Source organism: Pinus tabuliformis, chromosome X (assembly GCF_031772625.1).
Source record: "Pinus tabuliformis cultivar Carrire ecotype Pingquan chromosome X, CPIR1, whole genome shotgun sequence".
NCBI lineage: Eukaryota > Viridiplantae > Streptophyta > Pinopsida > Pinales > Pinaceae > Pinus > Pinus tabuliformis.
This window is the reverse complement of record NC_142308.1, coordinates 1,346,297,634-1,346,313,820: the sequence shown is the minus strand read 5'-3', so window position 1 is coordinate 1,346,313,820 and position 16,187 is coordinate 1,346,297,634.

Sequence of the window (16,187 nt, the reverse complement as noted above, 5' to 3'; positions counted from 1 at the left end):
TCCTTAACAGTCGAGTACCTAAAGGAGAGGACCTTTAGGTGCTCGACCATAAGGGAGAGGGAGAGGCTTGACGAAATCACTCGAAGCTGGTCGATATCTAGGGCTGGAAAGAGAGTCATGCTGAATGCGGATATATAGCGCCGGAGGGTACATCTATAGCTAATTGATAGGAATGATTAGATATCGAATGATTAGATAGTGACCGAAGGAAGGCCGATGAGAAGGCCATATCATCCGTATCTATATCCGTCCGTATCCGTATCTATAGGCAATAAAAGAGAAGGTCCGGAGGGTCTTGCGCTTCCGAGTGCAAGGACCCGACAGGGGGGCTCGACTGATAAGGAGAGGAATAATTCTCACCGAAGGCGCGGGTATTAGTTCTTTAGTGACCGAAGGAAGGCCCATGAGATATCTATTCGTTTCTTTATTCATGGGTGGCCGGCCTGGCCCGGTAAGGGAGACCCGCAGCTATAGATCACTCCAATCCCCCTCGGTAACTACCAACAGATCATTTTCCGGGCCTATCAGGTAGGTAAGGTAGTCTGTACCCGCAGCTCTATAGACCAATCCCTTCGGTAACTACCACAAATCTGATTTGAGATCATCACCTAAGAAGTAAGGAAAGAGACAGAAAGTCTTATTTACGATATTTCATCCGAAACAAAAGAGCTCTGTCTGTAAGGAATGGAATGGTGGCCTTATTTCTTATTAGCGTACGATACTTCTTCTACCTATGATCTTGATTATTAGCGTCACTTAACTTCACTTATTTCCTTGGACCTCTATGAATTACCTTCTTGATAAATAAGCTCCGTAAGGTTAAGAGCGGCGGTTCTCTAAAGTGATTTCTTGAGTCAATATCAATTAGCTAAGGCTCTTTACTTTATTGATCTTTATTAGAGACCATCAAAAGGGTTAAGGGGTTGGGTTCTATTTCACGAGTCTTTATGAGATACTATTCTCTTTATTAGATACCCTAAGGTTAGATACCTTAACGAGACCATAAGGAAGGCTTTCTCTTGAGTTTTCTACCTTCTTTCATTTCAGGATCCAGGTAGTCTCCTGGGGCATCATGTCCGATTGAGGGAATAAAGAAAGGCTAGCCTGTACGAAGGCCTGCCTAGCCTGCCCAGCCTGGTGGACGAAGGCCCTGTTCTTTCTGGCAGCATCCCTTGTATGCTAAGGGTAGATTGCTACTTTAAGGCGCTTATCTGTCTTCCGTTATATTAGAAAACCCATACGATAGAGTGAAGTCTATTTCTTTGAAGCACTCACTTATCCCTTGGATTTACCGATCCACTCGTATCAGGTAAGGGTTCAAGAGCTAATGGTTCAGGTGCAAATGGTTTTGACAGGTTTCCTGCTTCCAGCTTGCATACCAAGAAGAAGTACGAGGGATGATTATCAGCCCAAGAACAAGAAGTACGAGGTTGACCAGCCCAACGCAACAAGTAGCGTACAGAGGTTTAGGTCCAAGTGATTCTACCTAAACTACTAGCTTGGCCTGATTGGAACTACTTGCTTGGGTTCGGTCACTTGGATGAGAAGTACTTGCTTTGCTTGTAAGGAGGTCGGGGGTCACGGGTTATATCCCACCCAAGAGTATAAGGAGGTAGGAGGTCAAGGGAACTCCCTTTAGCGGGAGAAGCTTCCTTCATCTATTTCATGCCAGCCTTGGGTTAGGTGAGAAGGGGTAATGTTACAGTGAAATCTACTTGCTTGCTACTTGCTTGAGGTGAGAGTACAGCTATTAAGCAGCGCAGCATGCTAGCGTGAAGGTTGACAAGCCCGGATACTCGCTTTGGAGGGATTACTTACAGGGCTTACCGGAACAAGTAGCCATTGCTTTCTTCCTGGAATAGTATTATCCCTTTCAATTGGCTAGATTCTTTTAAGGAGATATTTCCATAGAAGGATAGATTCTTCCAAGGAGATATTTCCTCCATAGAAGGAAGCCGATTCTCTGAGAGAAGAAGGAAGTGGATTCTCCCGATTCGCCGCACCTTATTCTCAGGACCCGAAGCAGCTAGGGTAAGGACCAAACTAGCTAAAGGGCAAGAAGGTAAGGCCTGAACAAGCTAGGCTCAAGGCCAAAAGCTAAAGGGGTTAGGCGGAAACACAGTATGGAAGCGAACACACATTGGTCGGGACCGTTGGGAAAACGGATAGTGAATCAGTGATCCAATTAGTAATGCCGAAGCCAGACCTAGCTGACCACACCTGGGGTAGGCGGTCACACACCATGTAGGCAAGAACACACATTGGTTGGGAACCCGCCAGGCCACACTCGGGCTAAGCGAACACACCATGTAGGCGAACATACCGAATCAAGATCTGCCGGCTAACACACGGGCTAGGCGAAGAAACCAAGTTTCGAACACACCGGGGCAAGACCTGCCAGACTAGACCCCGAATCCTCCTGACATTCATGAACACACATTGGTCGTGACCTGCCCGCCCCGACTCGGGTCATTAGTCATTCTACCAGTAACACACCGAATCAAGACCTTTGGTCCACACCCGGATCACTTATCTGACTAGTTTATTGAGGAGAGACTTATTTGTTTGTTCGCCTTGGTCAGTCTGCGATATGACTGTAGGGCTAGGTCGGGTTTATGGTTCGTTATGTGGGTTACTGGTCCGTCGGCAAGTCATGAGGCAAGGTTACTGTTCCGTCGACAAGTCATGGGGTACGGCGACTCGTACGTCGGTAAGTCATAAGACAAGGTGACTCGCTTACTCGACGAGGAGATCTAGTTGGTCGCGTACTCGTATAGTTGGTTGCTTACTCGTATAGAGCGCCAACTGTATCGTTTCACTAGGGGGAGTACACTAACGCCAACTGCCCTTATTCAATCAATCTATCCCCAATTCTATCCCCTGCCTTCCTTGATTGCTTATTGGGTGGGGGCATATGAATGAGTGAGTGACCCCTAAGTCATATGGGGCCCTCGTTTTTTTCCATTGAATTGCCTTGATGATATGGGATATTTTTCTGTGTTTTGAGCCATGTGTTCTTGGTCTTTTTATGAGCTCATTGCCCTGTTAGTTGACTTTCTTGTTGTAATATGTGTTATTAGACGATGCATGATGGTTGAATAGAGAGAGTTTATAGATTGGTTCATCGGTGTTGCATGCTTGGTTTCTGTTTCAATATATATCTCGTATATAGAGCAGCTCCTATATATAGATTGATAGTAGAAAAAGAGATCTCTGTTGGTTTTCCTAGCTAATTACCCTTTTTTTCATTGATTTGCTTGATCGATGTATTATGAGATAGACCTTTGTGAATCGTTATGATAAGGTAATCTTCACACATTCAAGAGGTTAGAACAACTCTCAGTCACCAATCCAAAAGTGAAGATGAAATAGAAACCAGCTGTTGGGCAATCATCAGGGCCTACTCTGCCAACAAACAGGGGACTGGACCCAACAGCTCACCTAACACAATAGGTCCACCCACCTAACTCCACAACTACTCCTATCGCTAACCATACCAGTTATCATATCACATTACATACGTCGATATACCGTGTTTCTTTATTTGATTGCTGGATTGATTTATATACCCCATGTTGCCACGATACGCGAGAGATATATGATGTTACCCCGGGTTTCCCCCATATGAGATATTGAGGGAGCCCAATTTGTTATCATACAAGATATTGATTGAGTTCCACGGATTGATAACTGATTCTTCTGCTGCTGTTGACCGGTATGAGCGGCCTGGGGAGATGATGTAGTCTTCGGCGTGAGGTGTTAGCACCCATTACCCCAACTACAACACCCATTGCGTACAAGGTGCCACCAGACGAGAGAGAAGGCCCCCCCTGGAATACCCCCTTCAACACATACCCGTCGTGAAAACTTCACCACAGACCCAGCAGAAAGAAGAAGTTGATAAAAGCTGTTCCATACGTAATATCCATCCATATGTGAAACCAAGTTACCAACAGACAAGTGAGATGTTACCCTTCAATGGCCGATAAGATATGTCCCCCATGTTCCCAACAGATGAGAGAAGGAAGGACAGACATAACCTTACCTTGAAAGTAATACAAGCTTTAATGCTTACAAAACAACCCTTCGCTTGACCTTATGAATTCTGGTACCACATATAACCTTCTGGGTACCACATATATATAACCTATTTGCCGAGCCTTGATGATACGATTATTCATCCATTTGAACCCACTGGCTAGGAATAGACTTCTCTTTATAATGCCTTAACCTCATCGTTATCCACCTGACCTATACCACTTCTTGAATTAATCCCTTACTTAGTTGGTACTGACTGCTATATACTCTTCTCTTGTAGGAACGGGATCAACCAACCTTATCTTGACTTTAGTACTCCCTTCACCCTAGAATATGGATGGAGTGCTGCCCAACCCTCCCATTGCTGAAGCCAGGAACACCTTCGTACGGGAAACACTACCCCTATCTTGGTTCCACACAACCTCTCAGTAGGGTAGGCATATATGAACCCTTTACTTACGAACATCCACCAGATACTTTATTTACCACTCCCTTCAACCAACCAGTTATTAAGTGCCGCCTGCCCTTACCCAACCACACTTACCTTCAACCAGGAAGGATTAGAAGAGGGGCCCTTCCCTTGCTTTACCAACCCACACCTGCAAGAGCTAGACATGTTAGCCCTAGACCACGAACTTCATGAAGCGCTTAGGAGGGACAGCTATTTCTTTCTCCGGGCAGGATGGGATTGAATGGAAGGAAGGGCTTCTTGAGTGGGTGAGCATTTATACCACCATTCCCTATTACCTTTCTATGCCTCCTTTATGAATGTTTGTGCGCGACCTGCTGCTAACAATAACCAACAACCTGTCATCTTAACCACCCTTGATATACCGGCTCACTTACCTTCACTTATAGATTGTACGGGCTTCGAAAAAAAACCACTTACTCCTAAATGGGTAAGTTTCTGAAAGCATGAAACCTTGTCCAACAGTAAGGGTCTGTATGTCTATCTTCTCCTCACATGAGGGTACAGGTAGAGTCTGTCTGTCCTCTCCTCACATGGGATGTCTAGTATCAAACCGTAAGGGTACGGGTATGTCTAACCTAAACCTTCCTTCAGGATATATGTTGAAACCTTGTTGGAACTGTAATTCGATCAAAACTATGGGTTCTAACCGGATGGGGACGGGTCTGTCTCTCGGAACATTCGATGGCTATAATCGAACAGTAAGGATACGGGTATGTCTAACCTAAACCTAGTCGTAACTGTAGAAGCCTAATCAGTCCCGTTTGGCCACTGCTTTCCTTACCGGCAAGCCAATCCGTAAGACTTTGAAGTAAATCCTCTCCTCTCCTCTCCCTTATGGTCGAGCACCCTAAAGGGTCCTCTCCTTAACAGTCGAGCCTGCTTGCGCATCCTTATCAGTCGAGCCCCCTAAAGGGTCCTTATCAGTCGAGCCTGCTTACGCATCCTTATAAATAAAAGCCTATCCTGTAGGGCATTGTTTGGTGGGAACGCTTTTCTTTTCTTGTAGATGTTAGTAGTGGATGTAACGTCGGGTATGCAGGTGAACATATGAATGGGTGAACAGGTAGTGAATCTTGTACCTTTATGGGGAGAACTCTTCTATATTAGCCCTCTAAGGGTACGTGCTATTGGCAGAAGGATCAGTTGGAACGCCCTACCCCAGAAGATGTTCTCCATGCAAGTGAATCAATTGAAAAGTCCGATAGGTTTCTTGACCAGGCCACCTTTGATTAGTGAATTTTATATGCCCCAACCTAGTGTTTCAGCCGGGAATCGTGGGACCAGCACTATTGAGCTTTTCGGGACGGGTTTCCAGATACTTCTTATGAATGAAGACAGCATTCCTAGGAAGACCTTTACCATGCCTACTTACCTTATACTTTTCACTGTTCTCTACCAACTGGGCACCCACCTTGCTTTTTACCGCCCTTCTCTACTTGCGTGATTGGACTTGTGGGTCACTTAGAACCTTTACAATAAATCCCTTCACTTAGCTGTTTACTTTGCCTTTACTGAACTGTTACCAACTACTCTCTTGTTCTATTTACCTCACTCTACTTAGTGGATGGAGGGAGTGAGCGCTGTATGTCCTTGCTTCAGGCAATAATCTTAGTGGTTGGGGTGGGTACAACAATATTCTCTCTTGTTGGGTCGAGCGAGCTGACTTAACCCGGCCAAAGACAATTTATGAATGAAGATAGCCAGCCTGTATTGCTAGGATATGCCTACCTGCTCTCATGTTACTGCTACCAACTACCTGTTACATTGATACAACTATCTTGACTGCCTGCCTCACTTAAACTACTTATTTGTAATGCCCCAAACTTATGGATGGCATTGGATGATCGGATCGAATCAGATCGGATGGATGGGATGGGGTAATGTGGGGTTGGAAACGGATAGATACACCTGCCTGGCCGTATCGGAGCGGCCAGATGGGGGATATTTCTGTGTGGGGGCGCGGTGGGAAAGAGAAACGGGACCTGATACCTGCTGATAAGAGAAGGGTTAATAGCAGCAGTACCTACCTCCTAAGCGCTTCATTCATCATCAAGTGGTATAGGGACAACAGGCTAGGTCTATAGGTGGTTAACTATAAGGTGGGTAGGTTGTATGATAACACTAAAGCAAAGGCACGGAGTGGGTAAAGGGTGAATGAATAGGATGCCTCCCCTTTTTCATTTGATTCTTTATCCCCCACCCTTTCACCGAACCTTTCACCGAACCTTTAGCCTTTAGTTAAAAGCCTGTAACCAAGGGACTTAGCCCCTTTCACTTTTCACCTTTAGCCTCACCAGAAGCCTTCATCACCAGACTCACCAAGTTCAACAGAAGGAAAGGAAGGTCCGGAGGGTCTTGCGCTTCCGAGTGCAAGGAATAAGCCATCATCCTGTAACCTTTAGCCTAGAACCTTGAAACAGAGGATGGAAGCAACTTTCACCTGTAACCACACCCTGGAACCTTTTGCTTTCACCTTTTGCCATCAGCCAAGCGAGGAGTTAGTGATTCATTTCTTTATTGAGATAGCCCACATCACCACTGGCCAAGAGGAGAAAGTTCCCATCAACGCATACCCTAGAGGAGAAGAAGGACCCATGGCCGAGAGGAAAAGATAAGATATGGTACCCACCATAAAAGAGTGAAACAAGCTGTTACCTTACTAATATCTATATGGTTTCCCAAATAGCCAATGGATTCTATATTTATTGGTAACTGAAAGCCTAGGTTGCACAGAGCGGGAGTGGCAGGAGGGCTGGTCCAATCATTCAAACCGGGCTGGGAGAAAGAGTGGGGCTTCACGAACTAATCCGACGTTGCTTTGCGAGAAAAGAAAGAGCACCGATGCTTGATTGAGAGATTGATAGCCCACATCTTACAAGATAGGCGCTCCCACCGGAAACAGGCAACCATCTTACTAATGCCACATCCACACCAAACACGAAAAGTACGGGACGGGAAGGTACTACGCGGGACGGGAAGGGAAGGAACGGTGCAACGGGAAAGATAGATACAACGGGTGGAAGGAAGGAGTACACAGTGAGTGAATCGAAGGTCGAAGACACGGCTTGCGCCAACATACAGAGCTTAGTTGGGTTAAGCTGCTTGCCCGGATCAATATTGATTGATGGCCAACATCTACCGATAGGGGGGGTCCAACGGCCCATATTACTTAGGGGCGAATGACGGCATCTCCCGAGAGGGGTGGTCCAATATATGCTATACATGGAGGTGCTACAATGAGGTGAGCGAGACCATCCCATTCCAAGTTGACAACAGACGGGAGAGATTGAACCATATTCTTACCATATAAGCTTATTGCTTGAGTTCCCTAACGATTGAATCTTTTCCTATTCTTGAGCAAGCGCTTTGTGCATCCCGATGCGGACAAACCACTACATACCTTTGAGTCACACCGGCCGTGTGATCACGTTTTCCAGAAGTCCGCCCTAAGTGTCAGTCCTAAGTGATTGATCCATAGTTTCAGTTCTTCGTGATCGAGGGTAAGAAATAGAAATAAGGTTCTCATAGCTTTCTTTCATACCATTGATTTTGAGAGGGGATTCTCTTCGGAACCGGTATGCGAAATCAACAACGTCGAGACAAGCCATAATTATGGCCGCTCAGGATGATAGAGTTGGAATAGGAGCTGTCAGCGGGCTGCACGAGTCATAAAGTGATTCCTTAATCATAGATCTTCATAATGTATTTCGAGATAGCTTGTGTCTATATCCCTCTTTACAGACCGTGCGTGTATCCAATGTTACTTATGGTCAGGCAGGGCCTTAGTGAAGTTCTCGTTTCATGCTTGTTGCTCCGGCTTGAGTGTGAGCGATAAGTAGTTTTCCTCCCAGGAGGGCTGACTCAGTTGGAAAGGAATCGTTTTGCTAGGGGTGGCAGGATGGGAATTTCAGAAAGAAAAGGCGCGGCGTGTCAAGATGATAGAGAATAAGAACGGGGCCTATCAAGTTATTCTACATGTGAACCTGGTCCATCAATATGGGAAATGAACTAATGAAAGGTGGCCTAACCTGGGTTATGATAGTTCTAAGCTTACCCCTACCCTACTTGCCCTCTCACATAAGGCAAGGCGGGCAAGGGAGTATTGGATATCCTGACCTGTGTGATAAATATTACCTTTCTTGCCTCTAAAATAGATAAGGGGCCTCAGGTAAGGACCTCACCAACTGGATATAAAGTAATAACCTTTCTTGCTTGCTTGTTGGTCTTACTAAGATCACACGTTCCTTATTTATCGCATTCAATAGCTGTCTGGTCTAGCGGGGGCACTGCGGGACTGAATAATGAATTCATCGAGGCTTTTCAAGAGACCTGTTCTATTTGAAAGGTCAGTAACCTCGAAGTAAAGCATATTGCACCTCTATCTTGCATGACCAATGCATTTCACACTAGCACTTTCGGGATGGATATTCCGGATTCCTTCTCGGTAGAGCACTTAATATTGCATTCATGTTGGGATTTATCACTAGATCGCACCGAATCTACATTATTAGATAACTCAGATTGAGAACGAGTAATTCCAGTCAGTTGGGCCATGGAAATTACGTACTTTTTACTGGGCAAACCCAGAGAAGTAAGCAAGTTGGTAAATTGCATTTACGCAAATTAGCTGCACTGGTCCCTCCGCGTCACCCAATGAATCTAACCGCTCACCACCAGCCAATCGTAACGGGATATGTGACCAGCATTACACCTCTAGCACGGATCGATTTGGTTCTCAAAGGTGGGCCCCTAAGTGCAGAAATAGCAATCCCCCAATCGAATGACTATTGATTTGCTCTCCCGTAAATCATTCTCAACGGTAAGCTGGTCGGTAAGTTGGGCAGTCAGAGTTCAATGTCTAGAGTTGTGCTTACCATGTCTAGAGGATGCGGTGCGCAGCGTCATTATGAAACCACCTCAGGCAACGGCACACATCGATCGATAAGAGTTGGACACCTTTCTGAGCTACTCGAAACATCTCGTTCCAGCAAATATGAAGCATGATGACAGCTATCGAGTTAGTTCAAGGTTGAAATGTTTATAATCATTTTGATGTCTCCTCGGTACTGAAACAGAAGGTATCACTCCAGCTATTACATACATAAGACTGACTGCTACTCAGTAATCTTTCCCGCCAAAACCAAGTCTTATTTCGTGGTTCAATTCAATGAGTAATACTTCTATGGTACTCGGGTGAAACCACCTGTCCGCTTGGACTGTAAAACTGCTTCACATTGTATAGCTAAACTTCACCTTGTATGTTCCATCCGATCCACCGCACAAAACCAACACCTCTATTCCTTGCCCCCGGAGGGACAAGCGGCTTCGCACCTTCTAGTTTATCGTATAAAAGTAATACTATTTACCCACCCACCCCAATCCCCGCAGGTTTTACTCTATGAGCGGATTTCCCCTGTTCCCTTTGGGAAGAATGCTGCTGCAGAACACGATTCGAGAAAGGCTCTCAACTATGCTATGGTTCCTTAAATAAAGTGGCGAGGCGTGGGAAGAGTGAAACAGATAGATAAAAAAAATCTCTGGACCAATCGATCTGCTTGGTGCACCTTTACCGACTGGACCAATCGATCTGCTTGGTGCACCTTTACCGAGTTGTCTCTGGGTTTGCTCCCTCCGAATAGCGGCCCGATACTGATAATCCCTTAGGCGATTCGCTATAACTAAGATTGGCTTCGGTAGGCATAGCCATGAATTTCTAACTACTCAAAAAGTTCCGTTACCAACTGTAAGACAGGTGGATAGAGAGCAGTTATTACTTATATAATACTTTCAATATATAATACTTGAAATTAGCTATCATAGGTGGGCATCTCTATATAAAGTATCCAGTTTCATTTTACTTTATGGATTAGGGGTGAAAGGCATTAGTGGTTCTCAGGTTCGAAGCAGATGAGGGGCTAAGGTACCGCCGAACACTTCTGAAAAGGGATTCGACTCGGTATTTACCCACTCTGATTCTGATGGGTTTTTATCCACTCCGATTCTGATAGGTGCTATCGCCCACTACCGTTGATCCGATGAATAGTGAATGGATGATTAGAGTTATCCCCAAATTATTCAGATTGTGATGGCTTCTTGCCTGTCTGTAACCGGTAGATTTCTTATTATTTTACGTTTGGGAACTAATAGAAGAGGATGGATTCTTTGCCTCTATGTTTGCTGTTATCCCACGTCCCCCATTTTAGCACATAACCAACGAAGAATAGAATGCCCCCATTTGCCCAACAGATGAAGGAGAAGAAGAAGATGAAGAAGTACCCGTTCAATCATGTCCAGAATAAGAAGAGTCCTTCTTTTATACCTTCACCCCCATATATGAAACACACGGTCCTACCCGCGCAGTCCGCCAAGTTCTCACCAAATGACAGAAGAGAAGGCCTTACCACGGATGATGAGAAGAGAAAGTCCCCTTCACCACATGCCGAGAAAGAGAGGATATGTTCCCCATGTGCCATACGAGAGGAGAGAATGGCTAAATGTGTTGCTAGAGGGAGTTGTTTAGCTCGTGGGTGGACTGCTGTGATACCGCCACACCAAAAGCGAGTTATTACTGCGCATTATATACAGTTCACCCATTTCAGTTCATACGCCATACACATAGAATAGACACATTAAGATAGATATGGTCAGGTAGGTTCATTCACGCTAGTCAGGGAATGCCAGTCAGGGAGGTAGGTGATGCCAAATATATATTGATTACCCACATCTACATAGAGGGGTGGAAAAGTGGTCCAACGGACGGACAAAGCCGGGAGTCATCGCTAGAAGCTCATTGCTAGAAGCTCATTGCCGCTCATAGCCTGTTCTCAATGCCGATAGCCGCTGTCGGTCGATACCAGGAGTCTTTGCCAGGTTTCAATGCCAGGTGTCGATCCAAGTGGCTGGTAGGTGCGATCCAGGTGTCGATCCAGGAGTATTAGACGATATATACAGATGTTCAGTTCATATACGTGAAAATCTATTATATACGTTCAATCATTACCCCATCTCGACAGAGTGAGTGAGGTAGGTAGGTGCACCGATGAGGAGTGAGAGACTAGAAGAGGTTGTGATTATGCATGGTGGGATATTCACGTATATAACGCAATCATGGCGAAGTGCAGTGGGAGTGAACGGCTTCAATGAATGGCGTGAATGAATGGCTTCTGTTTGTTAACGGATTCTTTGGTTGAAAACAGACAAGAAAAAAGGACCACATCACTAGCCAACAGGAGATGGCCCCCATCACTGGATACCCAAGAGAGAAGAGATAGGTCCCCTATTGAGTCACCATATCCAATAAAGGATTAGGCCTCCATCGATCCACTGAATAAGATTTCTTTTCATTCCATCTCTGTGTGTGCCGCTCGTCACGTGCCCCAGGAGCGCAGCCCAGGCCTAATTTTGCCTCGGCGATTATCCCAACGCGCAACATTTCGGGATGGATAGTTTGTTTTTATCCATATTTTTTTCCGTGGGCCCGAAGCGATCAAATCTCCACCCACAGTGAGAAAAGTAACTTAGAGCAAGTGATTCTTGTCTCTCTTCCAAAATCTATGTTAGTCAGTTATGTCAGTCGGATCAGTCAGATCAATAGGTCGAAGTGAGTAAGTCGGTCATTACACCATCATGAACGTCAGAAATTGAACGTTATTACATCCATAATAGACAGGGACAATGAGACAAGTTTTGGAGGAAAAAGAATCGTATACATGTAATAGCTGTGGTATATCATAGATATGCCCAGGGGGCGGGTACAGAAATGAACCAGGTACATAGAGAGTCAGGTCTCCGAGCCTGAATCCCGAGGCACCGCTGGTGGTGGCATGTCTCCCCGGCTCTGAGTAACTCCCCTAGATGAGGTTATATTAATGTTCAGGACCCACTTATAGATAGAACCTGTCTCTCCGCGGGACTCCTACTGGTCCGGTGGAACTGCTGCATGATACCTATTCCTGTAGAACCCAGCTCCTATAGCCTGACGACTGGCCTCTCTGATCATATCCCCCATTCCAAGAAATCTCGTCTGGCAGTATTGAAGGGCTAGCTGTGAACACGACTGGTGGTTCCTTTCTGTAGCATTTCAAGTCATAAAATAGGGATCAAAAGTGAATACAAATGTTCTTAAGTACCAACCCGCCCACTAAGTATTCCTGGCTGAATCAATGGGTTGGGGCAGGCAGATATATTGAAGTTGAAACAATCCATGATCAATCTTCTAGCAAGCCGGGGTTTATTCTCCCATCACGTTTCTTGTCCCAGCCAGTAATCTAATCATAAAGTACCGAAGCAAGTAACTTAAGCAGTACTAATTCCGTTATTTATTATTATAAACGTAATTATCCGGTTGGCCGTGCGTAATAAACTTCTAGCTTTTAAGGCCGCCATCGAAATATGTGAAAACCTCCGCCTCCTCTCCTCTCCCTAATGGTCGAGCCCCCTAAAGGGACGGAGTCACTCACTATTCATATGGTGAGGGTCCTTATCAGTCGAGCCCCCTAAAGGGTCCTGAAAATGCTATAATAGTAGGGAAATATGTGAAAACCTCCGCCACCCCACCCAATAAGTAAATTCAATCAATAGCTATAGCGGTTTTTCCAGTTTGTCGGTCCCCAATTATCAGTTCCCGTTGACCACGGCCTATAGGGACCAGGCTATCCACCGCTTTTAACCCTGTTTGCATAGGTTCGTGCATAGATTTACGTTCAATAATACCTGGGGCTTTCGCTTCGACACGTCTGAGTAAGTGCTCGCTTAAAGCCCCTTTACCATCAATAGGTACTCCCAACGCATCGACCACACGACCTAACATGGCCTTTCCCACAGGAACAGACACAATAGATCCAGTGCGCTTGACGAGAGATCCTTCTTTGATGGCGGTATCACTACCAAATACCACGATACCTACATTCTCATTCTCAAGATTCAACGCTATTCCTTTCACACCGCTGGCAAATTCGACCATTTCCCAAGCTTGAATCTCGTTCAATCCATAAACACGTGCAATACCATCTCCAACTGATACCACTCGACCGATCTCATCAACTTGTAGATTGGTACAATAGTTGGTAATTCTCTTTTCTAATAGAGTAGTGAGTTCCGCAGCTCCAGGATCTAATTTCATACTTCAGGAACGAATGGATAGGGAGAAATCTACTTTTTGACAAAATGAGAAAGAAAAGAGAATACGAGAAAGAAAAGAGAATGGGGCCTTAAAAAGCTTTCCCCGCATAACGTACCTCTCCTCTCCTCTCCCTCTCCTCTCCCTATGGTCGAGCCCCCTAAAGGGTCCTTAACAGTCGAGCACCTAAAGGTGATGGCGGCCTTAACAGTCGAGCCTGCTTACGCATCCTCTCCCTCTCCTCTCCTTATCAGTCGAGCCCCCTAAAGGGTCCTCTCCCTATGGTCGAGCGCCTCCGGTCCTTAACAGTCGAGTACCTAAAGGTCCTTGGGGTCGAGCACCTAAAGGTCCTCTCCTTAACAGTCGAGCCTGCTTACGCATCCTTATGGTCGAGTACCTAAAGGTTCAATTTACTTATTGGGTGGGGGGGCTATGGTCGAGCCTGCTTACGCATCCTCTCCTTATCAGTCGAGCCCCCTAAAGGGTCCTTATCAGTCGAGTCACTAACGTACCTGGGCATGGTGGTAGTTAGTTATATATGAGCATGTAGTAGTTTAGGTTCAGTATGGCGTAATGACATATATAATGATAGTGATTTCCTAGCTAGAGAGAGAGAAAGACCAGTCATTGTTATATATGAGCATGTGGTAGTTGCGGTAGAGATAGAGATGTGCACCTCGGCGAGATGGCGTAATGACATATATAATGAATGAATGCATAATGACATATCTCGAATGACGTAATTACGTATATAATGAATGACTGGAATCACTGGTCGAAATGAACCAAGGTCCCGGAGGGGCTTGCGCTTCCTCTCGATGGCGGCCCTCTCCTCTCCCTTATGGTCGAGCACCCTAAAGGGTCCTTAACAGTCGAGCACCTAAAGGTGATGGCGGCCTTAACAGTCGAGCCTGCTTACGCATCCTTATGGTCGAGCACCCTAAAGGGTCCTTATCAGTCGAGCCCCCTCTCCTCTCCCTTGGGGTCGAGTACCTAAAGGGACGGAGTCACTCACTATTCATATGGTGAGGTCCTCTCCTCTCCTCTCCTCTCCTTATCAGTCGAGCCCCCTAAAGGGTCCTTAACAGTCGAGCCTGCTTACGCATCCTTATCAGTCGAGCCCCCTCTCCTTATTAGTCGAGTGTGCTAACGCACCCTAAAGGGACGGAGTCACTCACTATTCATATGGTGAGGGTCCTCTCCCTCTTGGGTTTACTTATTGGGTGGGGGGCTTATGGTCGAGCACCTAAAGGTGATGGCGGCCAGTCGAGCCTGCTTACGCATCCTTATGGTCGAGCACCCTAAAGGGTCCTTATCAGTCGAGCCCCCTCTCCTCTCCCTTGGGGTCGAGTACCTAAAGGGACGGAGTCACTCACTATTCATATGGTGAGGTCCTCTCCTCTCCCTATGGTCGAGCCCCCTCTCCTCTCCTCTCCTCTCCCTTGGGGTCGAGTACCTAAAAGGTCCACTCCTCTCCTTATCAGTCGAGCCCCCTAAAGGGTCCTTAACAGTCGAGCCTGCTTACGCATCCTTAACAGTGGAGCCTGCTTACGCATCCTTATCAGTCGAGCCCCCTAAAGGGTCCTTAATACAATGAATGTCGAAAATTAGGGATGAAGGAAGCAAAATCCACCCTTTCCATTCTTCCTTGCCATGGATGTTATGGTCCGGGGCGAGCATGATTGGCCGGCCCGATAATCAGTATTCTGAGCTCAGGACAGGGCCGAAAGCGAGGGCAAATACCCACCCCCCCATCCTCAATTCCCCGAAATACCACTAGCGTATAGCTCCCCTCCCCAAACAAACGAAAGCACTTACTTATAGAGGACCTTACCCGCCCAGATTGGTTGGTTGGATTGAAGGATCTGGTCAAATGCTGGCTGTTAGCCCGGGTGGGGGTGATTATTTCCGGAGTTTCTCTCCCCCTCTAAGAACCACCCTCACCCGCTTAAGAGAAAGAGACACTGACTGGTGGGGGGGCCCAATAAGCCGCCGCCCCGCTCCTCGGGGCCGGCCCCTCTCTGATAAGGAATGAAACGAAATAATAAGAATTCTACGACAAATTTGGTTCGATGGCCGTTCCCCACTAACCACAAGGATATAGGGACTCCACATTCAATCTTCGGTGCCATTGCTGGAGTAATGGGCACATGCTTCTCAGTACCAATTCGTATGGAATTAGCACAACCCGGCGATCAAATTCTTGGTGGGAATCATCAACCTCATAATGTGTTAATAACGGCTCACGCTTCTCCAATGATCCCTTTTATGGTTATGCCGGCGGTGATAGGTGGATCTGGTAATTGGTCCGTTCCGATTCCTATAGGTGCACCTGACATGGCATTTCCACGATTGAATAATATTCCATCCCGGTTGTTGCCACCTTCGCTGTTGCTCCCATTAAGCCCAGCCTCGGTAGAAGTGGGTAGCGGCACTGGGTGGACGGTCTATCCGCCCCTAAGTGGTATTACCAGTCATTCCGGAGGAGCTGCTGATCCAGCGATTTCTAGTCCTCATCTATCAGGTGTTTCATCCATTTCAGGTTCTATCAATCTCATA